Source organism: Bidens hawaiensis, unplaced genomic scaffold (assembly GCF_021521415.1).
Source record: "Bidens hawaiensis isolate Kalapana, Puna unplaced genomic scaffold, B.hawaiensis_p1.1 tig00001717_1, whole genome shotgun sequence".
In the NCBI taxonomy this organism is placed as follows: domain Eukaryota; kingdom Viridiplantae; phylum Streptophyta; class Magnoliopsida; order Asterales; family Asteraceae; genus Bidens; species Bidens hawaiensis.
Window position 1 is genome coordinate 619,442 of NW_027491097.1, and position 17,983 is coordinate 637,424.

At 35.0% G+C, this 17,983-nt stretch overlaps 1 pseudogene across 1 annotated transcript in view; it reads left to right on the forward strand.

The window, feature by feature from the left end:
- LOC143594784 (protein argonaute 1B-like) overlaps positions 1-16,862 on the forward strand; it is a 36,506-nt pseudogene extending 19,644 nt beyond the window's left edge. Inside the window, exons 4-26 of the transcript XR_013146403.1 lie at positions 1,517-1,690; positions 1,751-1,861; positions 5,831-5,888; positions 6,408-6,465; positions 7,252-7,329; positions 12,212-12,345; positions 12,441-12,550; positions 12,636-12,742; positions 12,832-12,970; positions 13,047-13,163; positions 13,250-13,357; positions 13,438-13,509; positions 13,605-13,719; positions 13,802-13,970; positions 14,051-14,310; positions 14,513-14,655; positions 14,725-14,787; positions 15,350-15,413; positions 15,488-15,623; positions 15,798-15,871; positions 15,965-16,059; positions 16,146-16,177; positions 16,521-16,862. The product of XR_013146403.1 is annotated as a protein argonaute 1B-like (transcript). The remainder of the gene's footprint in view (positions 1-1,516; positions 1,691-1,750; positions 1,862-5,830; positions 5,889-6,407; positions 6,466-7,251; positions 7,330-12,211; positions 12,346-12,440; positions 12,551-12,635; positions 12,743-12,831; positions 12,971-13,046; positions 13,164-13,249; positions 13,358-13,437; positions 13,510-13,604; positions 13,720-13,801; positions 13,971-14,050; positions 14,311-14,512; positions 14,656-14,724; positions 14,788-15,349; positions 15,414-15,487; positions 15,624-15,797; positions 15,872-15,964; positions 16,060-16,145; positions 16,178-16,520) is intronic.
- Positions 16,863-17,983: the final 1,121 nt, after the last annotated feature.

The following is a 17,983-nucleotide window of genomic DNA, read 5'->3' on the forward strand; positions in this document are numbered from 1 at the left end:
TTTATAACTTTAATGTACATAAATATTTGTTTGAAATTATTAAATAGATATTAAAACTTATAATGTTGTTTGATAGTAACCTTTGAAAAGCTATGAGCAATCCGTTCGTCCCGGCATTTCCGCCGTAGGTTGGGGTGTGACACCAGGTGAGTTTCTAGCTCCACTTCCTTGTTATGTTTTCGGGGCTGTGTGTATACTCGATGTGATTTGTTAATACACTTACCTTAAGTGGTAAGTGTATGTCTTATATGATTTATGTATGAATGAATGCTTGATGATGCATGAACGATCTTCGGATATTGCATGTATCTTCAAGGGATAGTTTAATGATATGATATATATATATGATATACAAATGATGTAGGTACATATAAAAGTTATAATTATGAATGTAGAGAAATGTATGGAAGGTATGGTTAGAAAGGGAACGGAGCTTAATAATATCCGCGAATGAAGGGAACGGACCTTAATAATATCCGCGAAAGCAGGGGACGGACCCTAATAATATCCGCGAATGAAGGGAACAGGCCCTAATAATATCCGCGAAAGTAGGGGACGGACCCTAATAATATCTGCGAATGTAGGGAACGGACCCTAATAATATCCGCGAATGTAGGGAACAGACCCTAATAATATCTGCGAATGTTTTAGGGCGAGGTATATGTATATGTGTATGTATAAAAGGAAAGAAGGAAGGTATGATAGTATGAACGTACGAAGGAAGGTAAAGAACTATGTATGTATATGTACCTTCGGGTGCTTATATATGAATGTGTATGGACGTATTGTATGTTATCTGATTAACTAGAACTCATTCATCATAGTTGACTTTTAGTATGCATGCAGGTAAGTAGAATGAGGCAGCTCGCTTGATGAGGACACATGGCATGGAATTGAAGATACTGGCATCTCAAGGAAATGTTATGATTTTTTTAAAAGACTATGTTTTATGTCTAAATAATGAAATGTTTGTTAAAGACGAGATTTGAAGGTTGTGTAATATATATTATGGTTGAAGTTTTATATTCCGCGAAAGTTTTAATTAACTCTGATATTTAGAACTGCGTTTATGAGTAAATCCAACATCAAATGTAGGGCACCGTTAACGGGGCCTTACAAGTTGGTATCAGAGCAACGTTCGAGAGATTTAAGCATCCTACTTGCTTAGACTCGAACTGAGAATGGGATTAAAGTAAGAAAAGAAAGAAGATACCAGTTCAAGAATGTCATGTGTCACTCAAGCAAGCTTAGTAAAGGTAAAGTGTATGGTTAAAAGACGTATGTGAAATGATAAGGAAGGATATGTGAATGATAGGCATAGGATTAATTGATTGCTTTGATTGACTAACTGTTTAAAGTAGAACCATCACAAATAGATTCATGAGGGGAAGTGTATAGGGCACGGAAAGTAACGTGATCAGCTAATCACAGTTGGCCACTGTTATTACCTGTTAGCCTTACTATCCTTATACTGAACAGTTTCTTAAGTGGTGACGTTTGTGTTTTACTCTTTTAGAATACGATGGCTGGAACGGGAGAAAACGTGGGAGCTGGAGGAATGGTGAGGGCTGGAGGGCGCACCGGACGTCGCGGCAGGCCTCGTCGTGTCCAACAACCTTCAGTCGAAACGGCTTCCAACATCGGGGATGAGGGAAGCGCAGCTGGGAGAGACCCAAACAACAATGAAGGGGTTCAACTAGATCCCTTGATCCAAGCAGCTATTGTTCAAGCTGTAGCTACTGCTATGAAGAATTTGACTCCTGAAGGGGCTGGTGGAGATGGTAGGAAATATGATGAAGGAGAGAGGGAGGCTTCGAGTGTGGTAAGGTCTATGAAGGTTGATGCAGGAAGAGGGGCCGAGGTGGGTGCAACTATAAGTCCTTCAAGGGGTGTGACCCGCCGAAGCTGACTGGGTTGGGAGACGCGATCGCTACTCTTCAATGGATAACCGCCATGGATAAAATTATCCGAATTAGCGAGTGCCGTCCTGACCAAGCTGTCGGTTATGCCACCCAATCGTTTGGTGATGAGGCGATATACTAGTGGGAATCGATTGAGCAGAGGAAGAGTCCAGAGGAGATCAAGGCAATGAAGTGGGAGGATCTGAAAGAATTGGTAATGAAGAGCATCTGTGCTGACGCAGAAGTTGAGAGGGTGGAGATGAAGTTCCTGAACTTGAAAGCTGGAAGGATGACGCATCGTGAGTACACCACAGAGTTCAACCGAATGTCTAGGTTGGTACCCGATATGGTTAACACTGAAACTAAATAGATCAAGTTCTATGTGAGGTGACTGCCACAGAAGGTCCGTACGTTAGTCAGGGCGAATAGACATGCTACTTTTGACTCTACTGTCGAACTCGCAGAGATGGTTTATGAAGACCTAGCTGTGGATGATGTGGTGGTAGAAGAAGAGAAGAAAGATAAGAAGTGGGTCAATCATGCTAAGCGACCCGGTACTCAGTTATGGAACTCCAAAGACAAGAAACATAAGGTGTGGGAAAAGAAGTCGTTCAAGACTTGCGGTAAGATGCACAGTAACGAGTGCAAGTAGGGCACTGGTTTTGATGTGTGCCATAAGTGTGGGAAATCCCATGGTGGGGAATGCAGGGTTAGGGTCGAATGCATGTTACAAGTGTGGGAAGGTGGGGCATTTTGCTCAAGATTGCCATGCAAAGCTCGCATGTTATAGGTGCGGTCAGACTGGCCACTTAGCGAGGGCTTGCACGGGCAGTGAAACTGGAGGAGTTGAAAAGAAGGATGCTGATCAGGCTAGACCAAGAACTAGAGCCTACATGCTGACTCAAGAGCAAGCCAAAAAAATCCCGGGTGTCGTGACAGGTACGTTTCTAGTAAACGGTATTTCCGCTTCAGTATTATTTGATTCAGGTGCGAACAAAAGTTTTGTAGCTATACCATTTAGTAAATTAGCTAAAATGAAATGTTGCCGAGTGTTTGAGACATTTATAGTAGAAACCGCTAGTGATACCTCGGTTAAAATAATGAGGATGGTTAAGGATTGTAAGATAAAGTTAGAGGGACATGAGTTCCCTGTTTCCTTGTATGCTATGACCTTAGGAGGGTTCGATGTGGCTGTGGGAATGGATTGGTTGTCTGAGTATGAGGCTCAGATAGTATGTGAGAGTATGATAATAAGGTTAAAGTCCTTGAATGGTAGTGCGGTGACGGTTTATGGTGATAAGGAAAGTTATGGGCTTAATGTCATTTTGATGATAAAAGCCGAGGGTTTGTTAAGGCGAGGATGTGGTGCCTACCTGGCATATGTTGTCAACGCTACGGCTGAGACAAAAGAAATGAGAGATGTTCCTATCGTGCGTCTAGACAACCAATCTTGAGAGCATGCACTACAACTGCTAGTTCTAAATCATGCGTCGGATAAGTACTCTCGTATAAGAAAAAATTTACGGCCAACAAGATGATTTGATGAAAAACACTCATGGTGCTAAGACTAGGTTCGACCGTATGTGGATCCCACGCCATGGTGATCTTAGAGGTCGGATCTTAGATGAAGCTCATAAGTGAAGATACTCAATTCATCCAGGAGCTACAAAGATGTACCAAGATTTGAAAAGAGATTACTGATGGCCAAGAATGAAAAATGAGGTGGTGGATTATGTTAGTACGTGCTTAACTTGTTTACAAGTCAAAGCCGAACATCAGAAGCCTTGTGGAAAAATGCAACCGCTTGAGATACCTGAGTGGAAATGGGAACACATCACCATGGATTTCATAAGTAAGCTACCTCGTATGGCTAAGCATCATGATACCATCTGGGTGATTGTGGATCGTTTGACCAAGAGTGCTCACTTTCTGCCTATACGAGAAGCTATCTCGTTAGAAACGTTAGCAAGCCTGTACATAAAAGAGGTTGTATATAAGCATGGAGTACCGTTACCGATCATGTCCGATAGAGATACTTGATTTACTTCGAGGTTCTGGAAGAAGTTCCATGAAGCTATGGGAATGAGATTGAACATCAGTACGGTGTATCATCCTCAACCCGATGGACAGTCTGAAAGGACGATCCAAACCCTTAAGGATATGCTACGTGCTTGTGTCTTAAACTTTGAAGGAAGCTGGGATGATCATCTGCATCTAGCAGAGTTCTCCTATAACAACAGCTACCATTCAAGTATTGGTATGCCACCGTTTGAGATGCTTTACGGTAGGCGATGTAAAACCCCGGTATATTGGGGAGAGATTAGTCAGAAAGAAATGGGAAGCCTAGAAGTTGTTCAAGAAACGTCTTCAAAGTTCGATCAGATTAAGGCGAGAATGAAAGCGGCTCAAGATCGCCAAAAGTCGTATGCCGACAAGCGGCGGCGACTGATTGAGTTTAACGTTGGTGACAACGTGATGCTCAAGGTCTCGTTATGGAAAGGAATCATTCGTTTTAGAAATAGGGGGAAGTTGAGTCCAAGATACATTGGACCACAATACAAATTTAAATAAAAGAAAAGGAATTCCCTAAACTTACTTAACAATGCAATCCCTAAATTGCATAATGATTGTTGTACATACGGAGACACTCTCCAAGAACACTTTCTATAGCAAATAGGAAACAAAAATTGTATGATTTAAAAGCTACATAACTTAGTTAATTATAATAATAGTAATAGTTAGTATACACATGACATATATTAATTAAAATTATATAAACAAAACCCTAGTTTAGGCTTGCAAGATGGCTCGGGCTTAATAAGTGAAGCTCGGTCTCGAGATTGTCTTTTAAATGGGCCTGAATAAAAGCTCAAGTTTGGGCTCATTTAAGCTCGGCTAAATTCTAATTTTTAACGAACCGTTTTTTAATGAGTTTACAAGTTGTACTTTATGCAACAAAAAATTGTAAAACTCTTACCTTTAAGTTTTGGTAAAATGACTATTTTGTCCTTCTTATATGTATTACAAGATAGTATAGATATAGATTTGATGGTAATATTTGTTTGTCATTGGACATGGTTTTTCACAACACTATTACAATAACATTCACCATTATGTGGCTATTAGTTTGGTTTGATATATATATATATATGACAACATTAACCAACAAGTTAAAAGTACATGTTTTGACCTAAACCAGTTACTCATCAGGATGATTCTACTTAATAATCATTATCACGGCATTCATATCTACTATTATAATAAAACAGGGTTTTTATACACCTGTCATCTATCTTATTTTCACTGTTGTCTTCATTCTGACACGTGCTTCCTCAGGGTGTACTCTACAATTCTCCTAACCTGTTTCCTCCAACTGAGCAGTTGGTTTTCAAACAAACAAATTTCTTTTATTCCTTTCCTAAGCCCTAATATGATGTCCGGTCATTCCATTTTACCATCGTCGTTCAACGACTTTCAGTGATTTTCCGACCTTACTCCGGCGGCATTCCTTCTTCCGCTATTTATTTTCAAAGGTACAGCCCTACTTCAGATTGAACCCTATGGCCTCTGATAAGGAACTAATTTGATTAATTGTTTTGTTTTCACAATTTGGTTGATTGCCTGTTAAAACTAAAGTTAATCAAACGCACGCAACCTAATTGTCTAATTAACGAAAACAGTGAAAATTGAACTGAATTTAGAGAGTGAATTAAAGTTGCATTTGGTGCATTGCTTTAGTGGAAACCGATGTTCAACAAATAATCTTCAATTCCAAGCTTTGACCAAGGTGAGCTATAGCACTAATCTTTCCCAATGTTTATGAATCATTAAAAAAACAACTGAAGCAATTCAATATTAATGTCCTGTTAGAGTCAAGATTCAAAAGGATTTCATTCAATATTGGTAATAATTTGTTAAATTTTAATCAGGGCACTATTCTCTATGGCATGAAGATCATCCAATTCACTTTTGTAAGTGCTCAGCAAGGTTTGTTTTATTCATCTCAACATTTTCAATTTTGGACTATTTAAGTGTACAAAATGATTGAGGTCCCTTTTCAAACACGAAAATTAATATTATGTATTTATAATTGTAAAATCATTTTTGTTTTGATTTTGATGTGAAATTGAATCAGACACTAATGTAGAAATATAAATTTCTTAGGTTGTAAATAATCTTGCTAATTAAAACTGAACAAAAGGATCAAACTGAAAACAAAGTTATAGGTTCTTTGTCATTGTAAATTAAGCATTTGATCATAAAATGATTTTACTATTGTTACCCAATGGACTAGCCTTGTAGAATATCCAAAAGATTGTTGTTAACGAAGATCATTTAATGTGTAAGGTGGCAAAATGACTCACAATTGAGGGAAACTAGAGAGTTGGTCAGATTATTTTAACCAGTAATAATGGAAGAATGTAGTGTAAATAAAGAGAAATTGTAAAATGGACAAACATGTTGAAGTTATAATTAGTTCAGTTGTTTATCTTACTGTCATATCAGCATTAGTCAAAGGTCCATTCTCAGTCAGTTTCGCAGATTTAAGGGCAGGGGCAATTTGGTAATTTTGTCGGGCACTTTAAAATTATTGATACAGGCATTACTGACATATTGTGGTTATTTGAGTAAGTTGATGAAAGATATGTGGCAATGATTTCTATTAAGTTAGGCACGCATCTCAAACGGGTTAAAGGTTTTAAAGGGTTTATTCCTTTTTACTATAATGATTTTGGTTTCTAAATAAATGTTTATGTTGTGATTTTGGGACCATTGTGTAGTTAACTCTATTTAGTACAATTAATAAACAAAATTCTTTATTTAATTCCAATCTAATGTAGGGGATCACTTGGTACAGAGAGGGTCTTGATAGTTCATGTTTAAGCTTATATGTTGCAGTAAGTTTGACTTTTCTGTTATTAATTATTGACCAATTTAGTCAACTCTTTTAACATATGATTTTGTACATTATAAATTGTAACTTTTAATGTTTAAAATGTTAGAATTGCTTACCTATTGGGTTTCTTCTTTAATTGTTAAATCATATGTATAAAAAGTTATATAGATAATAAATTAACAACATTATGGTTTGGTTTTACATGATATGAGATTTAGTTCAATATTTTTGTTTACAACTTTGTATATTTAGTTCATGATTGAAAGTAGGTTGAGTGTACAGTGGTCAAAGAACGGTGCAGGAAATTGAAGGTGATAGATGATAGATCACAAATTGCCCAAGACTCAACCTGTGAGCTGAGTAAGTCTTTAATTCAAATAAGAAATGCGGTTGTGTTATTTCTCGATTTAAAATGTTATGTTAATACTGATAATGATTTGTTTCTATTAAAAGGGTTGTTATGAAAGGAATAAGAGTTATCTTGAGACTTGAGAGTGATGGTGGTTGTTACAAGAAGCAACTTTATGGGTGGTAGGGTGCTATACAAAGACAGCTTCAATGATCACAGTATTACGTGCAATATAATCGAGCTACTCAAATGATATTATATTTTGGGTGCTTGCTCTGGTTTTCTTGCTGGGTAAGTTTGCTTTCCTTTGGCATAGATTTGGATACTGTCAAACAATTGATATATCTTTGTTGAATTTCGGGTACTAAGAAGTTAGTATGTTGTTGAGACTGCTTGCAAACATCAAATCTCATAAATCAAGCCTAATAAGAAGTAAAATATATAGGCAGATGTCACGCAGTATGTGATGAAAATTTTGAATCCCAAATAATATTTTTTTTCTTTCCTTTTTCATAGTGGGGCACACATATAGTGTTTTTTATGGATGATCATCCAACTATTGCAAGTTTTTTTCATTATTGATCACCCAAGTATGTATTATGTTTTGTTTATGCTATATTTGACCCAAGAAATGGTTAATGGCGAATGTTTCTTTGATATTTTGTCGTTGGATAAGCTTTTACTTTTCAGAGCATAAAATGTAACCAAGTCTTAAGCATCATACAATATTTGGTATAATCTGAAACTGATACATACTTTGATGGTCTTAATGAAGGAACTTGAATGCGGTCTCTTTATAAATTATTCCTTCATCTTATCACTAAAACAAACTTAAAAAAAAATAAGAATATGCTCTCTCATGGCATGATTTACAGTTTATGTGAGTGTGAGGTTTCTTGTGCATCTTGGTAAATTTCATTTCATATCCTTTAATGACTTTTACCCTTAAAAATTAATGAATTGTGAGTTTGTGACATTGCTATCAAAATCATTTAATCACTGAATTCTATATCTGCTCATATAAGCTTTCCACTAGAACTTATTATAATTTAATAGAAAATATACATAAAATAAGGCTTTAATTCAAAATGTTTGGTACCCAGTTCCGTGCAGTGCACGGGTTATAACCTAGTGTGATTAATATGGAAAAGTAATATACCTATAGTTAAGAACTTAACATGTGCCAAGCACACACCAGCGGGTCCAACTTCACCTGATGAAACACGGGTATGGGTTACGTTCCATAAATCTAAAGTCAACCGATACGTTTTGACCAACGTTTTGACCAGTTAAAAAGTACGTGTTTTGACGTGAACCCGTAGCTAAATTCAACCAGGCCCGTTTTGAACAGTAATTTTTTTTTAATCTAAACCCGTTACTAAAGTCAACCGAATCCGTTTTGACCAGTAAAAAGGTACGTATGTTGACATGAGCTCGTAACTCAGCAGGCCATCTAGCTAATTATAAGTTAATTTTTCTACTTAAAGTTACGACATTCTTGCGTAATTAATATCGAAAGTATTATATCTTTAGTTAAGAACTCGCCCTTTGAAGGCTCAGATTCGGGGGTAGAGACTGAAGCACCATCATCCACCCAATCATATGCTTTGATATGCATGGCACAAAACAGAAGCTTACTTAAAACTGTCATTTGGGAGTGGTTATGAAGCGGTAGAAAATTCAACAAATAAAAAGCGTACCCGGTGGAGGCAGTCAAACGATTCCAATCTGAAGAGGAATATAGTCAATAAAGTCAACGCACCATTTCCCTATTTGTTCTTAAATAATGTAACTATTTATATAACAAAGATTAGATATGGAAAATAATGATAAAAAGCGTAACGAAAATTTGCCGCACTCAATAAGGTAGTAGGTAAGTGAATTTAGGAAATCTTGGGGTTTATTTAACCTTGAAGTAGGGCATATTAGGTTATACACCGATGTCGAATGAAGTAAATTCCGTGTGAAAAAAGAAAATAAGTAACCACTAAATTATAAAAATTCAAAATGATATATAAATACTATATTGATCTGAATCTTATAAGTCATAATCACATTCACTTGTTACTTTTCAAGAGATTTAGTTGGTCAAATCAGCCAACCTAATTCTAGTCAGACCATGTTTAAATATTAACAGTCAATCTTAAACCTACGTTAAGTAACACGAAAGATCAACAATATTAAATCTATAAAAACAACTTATACAAAAACAAACAAAAATGCCAGAACATTTAAACCATGCGCTGACAACACACGTAAACAAGAAAGTAAGACATGGAAACTCATTTGGGTACTTGAGGTCCTTGAGGATCATGTGGCAACGACGATGATCGTGAGGGTTAAAGGGATAAAGATGATAGTGTTTTGGTTGAACAAATGGAGCTGATTTGAAAAGAAATACCAGGGGCCATGTTTTGGTACTAATCCATTGAACCATAAATGAAAAATGAACTTTATCTTCCAAAAATTTACCAAAACTCAATTATAAAAAATACACACAGTAGCATTATGGATAAACACAAGTTTTTACACTACAATGGCACATCAAAAGTACCCCCTTTAACACAATTTGAAAGCAAAGAACTCACCAGCAAATCAAAGAAAATGAACCCGACTAAGAAAGGATATGGTCGATTCTTATCATCTTCTACATATGAAGCTTCAACTGCAAATGTATGTCATAATAAAATTAGGTCAAATTGGGTTCACATTGTTATACCTAAACTTGATTCTACAGTGATATAACAATATCCAATCATGTTAAATCCAATCGTATACTAATTTTCGATGCATAAAAAACCCCAAATCGGATTGCATTGAAAGCATAACCAGCAATTAAACATAATCCTAGAATCAATTTAACCGAATACGTAAGGGAAACTGGAGAAGATAATACGTAACTGGTTTTTGTGATGCGAAAGTGGGGAGATGCCACAGGGGGTGTAGATCGACATTTAAAACCCTACAAGTGGAATGTGGATGGCTGTGATTTAATTGAACCTAGGATATAACGTTACCTGTTAATAATGATGGTTAATGTTGATGATGCCTGATTGTTAATACTTGTAACGGAAGGATGCCTTGAATGCGCCGGAGATAATCAATCACGTCGGGATACTTTCCGGAGACATACAAAGTGTTCCCGAGTTTCATTCAAGGAGAGAAAAGAAAGGGAGGAGAATTGAAAGAGAGGGGGAGGAAAATAATATTTTCATTTCATGTTATACATAAACATTTTCTCTCCAATGAAAAATATAAGAAAATGAAAAAAAATGTAGGAGTTAATAGGTAGTTAATGTTATACATAAACATTTTCTTTCCTAATCTCTCTAATTTGGAAGGATGAGTATTGACTTAAGTTTTCTAGCATTTTCTCTTCCCTCCCCTCCCTTCCTTAAAAAATCTCTGGAATATGAATCATTCCCATTTTCTTCTCACTTCCTTCCCATCCCCTCTTTAAATGAGACTCGGGAACACAACGATAAAGAGACCCTCATGAGAGAGAATGAGGGGCAGATGAAAGGTTGCCTGTATATATATATGTATATATATATATATATATATATATATATATATATATATATATAAGGGTTCAAATAAAAAGAAAGAGTTTCCTAAGAATGGTAAGAACCAATATATTTTTGACAAGTGACATTACAATATATGGTGAAAGAACAATTATAAGAAACTATGTCGGTTAAAGTGGTGAAAGAGTAATTATAGAAAACTATGTTGGTTTTTAATAATTTTAAATCTCAGCCATTGATTAACATGATCTAATGGCTATGATTTATTTTTAGTCTTCTTATAAAACTACTTATTTTTAGTATAACCCTCCCCTATATATATATATATATATATATATATATATATATATATATATATATATATATATATATATATGTCACTTTTAAATACTGCATGATAATACCTTAGAACTGTGAACAATTAGTTCGCGCTTCGTCATTTCTGCCTTATGTTGACGTGTAACATAAACAACGTTGTTTTTCTTGTTATAAAAATAATATTTTTTTCTATACTTGTTTTAATCTTCTTGGTTAGCGTTTTTTTATATGAAGAGATAGTTTACATTCTTTTATAAAAAATCATATTATTTTTTATAAATAAAAGGGTTATATAACATACAACTTGATAAACAAATTTGGCTATTTTCTTAGGTAACATTAATCTCATTTATCCAAACTTAACAAAAAAAAATCAAATTGTTTTAAATACATTTTATAAAATAAAAAAAACTAGCTAGAGAAAACATACAAAACTTTTTAATACATATGTAAAAAGTAAATAAACTTTTAATAAGATTTTAAAAAGTTAAAATAATAAAATCAATTAAAAAATTATATAAAAAACCTGTAGAACAAAAATAATAACATTATAGTTTTTTATTTAATATTATAAAAAAATTATAAAATAAAATAAGAGAAATTGCATGTCCAAAATAACATATGATTAGAGCAGGTAGGTTCGCCTGACCCATTGAAATAATAGGTAGGATCCCAGAGTAAAAAAGTAAAGGAAATGAAACGAACTTCGAATATTTTAAAGTAACCAAGGGGTGTTTGGGATTTCTTATTTTACCTTCTTATAACTTATTTAAGACATAAATTATAAGTTATAAAGTTGTAACTTATACATTATACGCTTATAAAACATAACTTTCTCAAACACTAACCCATAAATTATAGAAATTATAAGATATAAGTAGAAAAAAATAAGCTACTGTATGAGGTATAAGAAGAAAAAATAAAGAATCTCACGCTTTCTCTCTTATTCTTCTTCTTCTTCGCATTATTATTATTATTATTATTATTATTATTATTTATAGGGTTTTCAACTTCCTATCGTTTCGTTTGCTCAGATTTGATTTTAATCTCTTCTGAATCAATTTATATTTCTTAAGAAGGTATGTCTTCGATTCATCCTCATTGCTACGTGAGTTACCTACTAATCGGTATGTAGTTAGTTACACTTACTTTTGGTTGATATTTCCAAGTGTATGCATGTAATGGCATACTTATTATTAGTTGTTGTAACGTTTTGTAGGTTCTCGTCTGTGGGACGCTCATTCTATTATCCTGATCTTGGTCGTAGACAACCACTTGGCGATGGGCTTGAAAGCTGGCGTGGCTTTTATCAGAGCATAAGGCCTACACAAATGGGGTTATCATTGAATATTGGTTAGTATGTTAAATTGTCCTTTGATTTATATTTAGCTTTAACGGTTTTTCTTGAAGTTTGTTTATCTGATGTAATTGTGCATATTGATTTTCAGATACGTCTTCGACTGCATTTATTGAGCCGCTGCCTGTGATTGACTTTGTCACACAGCTTCTGAATAGGGATGTCTCTGCCAGACCTTTATCTGACTCAGACCGTGTGAAGGTAACCTTTTTTTTTTTACTAATTTAATATATTTAAAACTGCAAAATAATGTTTTTGCTTAAAACTTATCAAACACATTGACCAGATCAAAAAGGCACTGAGAGGAGTCAAAGTTGAAGTCACTCACCGTGGAAACATGCGTAGGAAGTATCACATATCTGGCTTAACATCACAAGCGACACGGGAACTTAAGTGAGAACTTTATTCTATTTTTCAGTTTCGATCTTTTGTGTTGACTAAAGCATGACGTGTGGTTGACCATTTCTTTTGTTATGTGTCAGTTTTCCAGTTGATGAAAGAGGTACACTGAAGTCCGTCGTTGAATACTTCAGAGAGACTTATGGATTTTCCATTCAACACGTTCAAATGCCATGCCTGCAAGTTGGCAATTCCCAGAGAACAAACTATCTACCTATGGAGGTTCACATTACTTCTTTATATTCAAATACATATTATTTTCACATTAAAGATATTTTAATGTTTTGTTTATTTTCAGGTCTGCAAAATTGTTGAGGGTCAGAGGTACTCAAAGAGGTTAAACGAACGCCAGATTACCGCCCTTCTTAAGGTGACATGTCAGCGCCCTCAAGAAAGAGAGGGTGATATTCTCAAGGTTAGTTAGTTTTTTTTTTTTTTGAATTTTATGTGGTTATTTTTGTAATTGAAACGTTTAACCATTTTAATCATGACTTTTTGCAGACTGTTAGACACAATGCTTATGGACAAGATCCTTATGCTAAAGAATTTGGGATCAAAATTAGCACACAACTGGCATCTGTTGAAGCCCGAATTTTACCTCCTCCAAGGGTAAATTAGTCATCTTTTCCTATATTTTTTTCATTCTTTTCACTTTTACTATTTGCTAAATATATTAACTGCATATTTAGCTTAAATATCATGACACTGGCCGTGAAAGGGACTGTCTGCCTCAAGTTGGTCAATGGAACATGATGAACAAGGTAATTTTTTTTTGTTATTGTATGTACATGTATGCATTCATGATTTTAATTTATTATCAGACATGTAATGCTTTTATTGTTTGAATTTGTGACAGAAAATGGTCAACGGTCAACAACTGGATTTGCATCAACTTTGCAAGGAACGTTCAAGATGATCTCGCTCGTAGCTTCTGTACAGATCTTGCAAAAATGTGCACTATTTCTGGCATGGTATTGTCAACAACACTTTAAAGTCAAATAGTTGTTGACTGTTGACCTATGTTTATTCTTCCAATTTTGTTTGCTTTTGCAGAACTTTGGCACCGTGCCCGTGCTTCCTCCATTTAGTGGTCGACCTGATCAGGTTGAACGAGTGTTGAAAGCTCGATTTCATGAAGCCATGACTAAACTTCAGTCCACCAACCGAAAAGAACTCGATTTGCTTGTTGTCATTTTGCCCGACAACAACGGTTCTCTTTATGGTATTAACTATTGATCGACCAGAATTTGGTCAGAGTTGGCCCAATTGTATTTTTCTGTTATCAGCTGTTTGTTTTTGCAGGTGACTTGAAAAGAATCTGTGAGACTGATCTCGGGATTGTTTCTCAGTGTTGTTTAACAAAGCACGTCTTTAAGATGAATAAGCAGTATTTAGCAAATGTTGCCTTAAAAATTAACGTTAAAGTTGGCGGAAGAAACACGGTTCTTGCTGATGCAATCACAAGGAGAATCCCTAATGTTAGTGATATCCCGACAATTATTTTTGGTGCTGATGTCACTCATCCTCACCCTGGTGAAGATTCTAGCCCATCAATTGCAGCTGTAAGTTTCCATCTTTTTAGATCGGTCTTCTTGGTTTGACCATATTGCAAGTTTGATTGTTAGAATATATAAATTACAAATCTAATCTAAACATTTAGGGATCAAACTTGCAGTACGGTCAAACTGCAGGGACCATTTGTACAAGTTTTTCGTTTTTAGTTTAATATCATTTTTACTTCAAATTTATATACCCTTTATGTAGGTTGTGGCTTCACAAGACTGGCCTGAAATTACTAAGTATGCGGGATTGGTTTGTGCACAAGCACACCGTCAAGAACTTATTCAAGATTTGTACAAGGAATGGGAGGACCCCAAGAGAGGCAAAGTGTCGGGTGGCATGATTATGTATGTTTTGATTTTTCCACTTCATACTCGAATATGTTTTTTGAACTAGATTTGTTTATGCACATATAGGGAACTTTTGAAGTCGTTTCGTAGAGCAACTGGGGAAAAACCAAAGAGTATCATCTTTTACAGGTATACAATCCTTTTGCTTTAATTGTTTTTTTCATTTTGACATTATGTGTGTGTGTTGGGGGGGGGGGGGGGGTGTTATCTATGTATATTAAAAGGCAACTTTGATTGTGTGTGAATTAGTTTTTTAAAGTTACAAAGGTCCCCTCTAAAAACATACCTTTTAGACACTAAAGTTTTTTTTACTTCTATTTAGATTTTTGACTATGTCGTTGGGGCGTGCTTATAGTTATCTACGTATTGATTTAAACTTTGTTCAAAATAGAGTTGTTGATAATAATATATGGGTGATCAAAGCATATACATACTCATCATCAAAACTGTGTCAATGTTCACTTTATTATTTTTATTACTATTATTTTTTTGTAAAATGATGTTATTACCATTCTTTAACATTGTTTCATTGTGATATTATATTTGACTTTAGTTTTTTCCTTGAGTTCACGTATACTTTAAAAACTTTTGTAAATTGTCTATGGTTAACAATTTATGATCGTGCGGGGCACACTACTAGTCTTTACAAATATGCCCTTGCTTTACTGTGGATGTAAATTTTATTGTGAAGGGATGGTGTGAGTGAAGGACAGTTCTACCAAGTTTTACTTTATGAGCTTGATGCAATCCGTAAGGTAAATACAATGCTGTATGTAAATAGTTTTTCATTAGACTATATCTTTTAATGTTATTTATTTTTTAAAAACAGGCTTGTGCTTTATTGGAGCCAGATTATCAGCCTCCGGTGACATTTGTCGTGGTTCAAAAACGTCATCACACTAGACTTTTTGCAAACAATCACGATGACCGTAGATCTGTTGACAGGAGTGGCAATATACTGCCTGGTATGCTAATAATATTTGTTATTATGATTATTGTTATTATTATTGTTGTTGTTAGTATTATTATTATTATTAATATTATTATTGTTGTTATCATCATAATCATCATCATCGTATTCATTATTTGTATTTTCTTGTATTTGATTACTACTGTATCTAATTATTCGTAATGTAAAGGCACAGTTGTTGATTCGAAGATCTGTCATCCTACAGAATTTGATTTCTATCTGTGCAGTCATGCTGGAATCCAGGTGAGTTTGGATGTATTATTAAGTATTTTTTTTAGTTTCTTTAATTTGTAAAACTTGAATAATAATGTATAACTTGTATTTTTGACGAAGCAGGGTACAAGTCGTCCTGCTCATTACCATGTACTGTGGGATGAGAGCCGATTTTCAGCGGATGACCTTCAATCGCTCACTAATAATTTATGTTACACGTATGTTAATTTATCTCATTCTTCTCTGTTATGTTAATATTGTTATTGTATTTTTTATGTACTTATGGTTCACATTGTTTTGACAGTTATGCAAGGTGCACACGTTCTGTATCCATCGGTGAGTTTTCATTTTTAAATAACGTAACCAAACTATATAAAACAAAATCAAAACCTTTACATGAATCCACCCATTGCGTTTCGGGTACGTATACAGCTTCAACAAAACTATTTCAAACAAAATCTACATTAAAACGTAGCCAAATCATCTTATTAAAATCTACAAAAAAAAACAGAAGAAAAGTCTATAAATAGGAACACTTATCGACGTGTGATTTGGCAAAAGAAAAACCACACCATGGTCTAGATGATAGTTGTTGAAAGTGGATAGTAATTTATCTGTCTAGTACTGACATAAGCTTTATGAGTCGGTTTTTGAAATGTGTTTATTGTATGACATGCAGTACCACCGGCTTACTATGCTCATTTGGCTGCTTTTCGGGCAAGGTTTTACATGGAGCCGGATACCTCTGACAGTGGTTCGATGATCAGTGGTGCTGCTGGTCGTGGAACTGGTGGTGGTAGGAGCACATGTTTTTCAGGTGCCAATGCTGCTGTTAGGCCTCTCCCTGCTCTCAGGGAGAACGTCAAGCGTGTTATGTTCTATTACTGAAATTGTGATATTTGATATTTGTGACTGGATTTGGATGACCTGTGGTGTGTTTTGCTACTTTTATTCTGGGATTGGATTGTTTTGCTTGAAATTGGTTTGAATGCATCTTAAGATTGTTTGGATGTTTGCTTTAGACATGTATCATTTGATTGTGGCTTTTGTTATGGCTCTAGTGCCTTTTTCTTTGTTTTTGTATTTATGATGGTTTCGTGAAGTTATTGTTGGAAATAATGGACCGGTTCGACTAAGTTAACATGGCCGACTGAGCTATGATTCATATGAGTTATACCTTAAGTAACGAACGAAAAATCTGTTTAAATTACTTATCGGTATTGACGAATTTAAATTACTTATCGGTATTGACGAATAACTAACGGTATTATTATGTTACTAAACATAAGTAGTAATATATTGTATTATTAAAAATTTATCTTATTAGATAAATAAACGTTATGGGCTTTAAGAGAGTTCACCGTGCTTGAATTTTATGGGCAAGAGATGAGATCGGTACCGACCGGTTCTGGTCCCGAAAATCCCGGTCCCGAAAATTACGAATTTTTGGTACCGGTACCGGTACTGAAATATTTGGTTCGATACCGGTACATGACCGGGACGGTACCAGGATTGAAGGTAAAAATTCAGGAAATACCGGTCCCGTACCGATCCCGGTCCCGCACCAGTACCGAAACTTAAAACTTTGGTACCGATTCGGTACCGACGGTACCGGTTTGGTACCGGTACCAGTACCGATTTTACTCATCCCTAGATTATAGTATGAAAACAATACTTATTTATCATTTATCATAATAATAAGAGAAAATTCCTAAAAGAGCCCTAGAGCCTTTTTCTAGAGAGAAAATGGAAAATACCCACTATTCTTCGATATTTCAAAATAGACCAAAAATTTGGACTGGATCGACGCTTTGGGTAATGATCTGATGGGATTCAAAAAGATTTGAATCTCGTTTGATCCGTCCAAATTTAAAGTGAATATCGTCTTTTCTATTCAAATTTAAAGTGAGTTCCGTTTTTCCTGTTCAAATTTTGAGATTTCTTTCCCTCTCCTTTAACCTATCTTTTCTTTTTTTTTTCTTCATCTCCATCTTTTTCATCATCATTTCATTCGAACCGAAATACTAGGAGCGTTACCCACCTCCACCAGTTTACCAGTTGTCATAGGTGGTCCAACCATATTTTGCAACAAAACATCCAATAATAGCGCACCATGTTTTCAGTCCAAATTTGCTCCGGTTA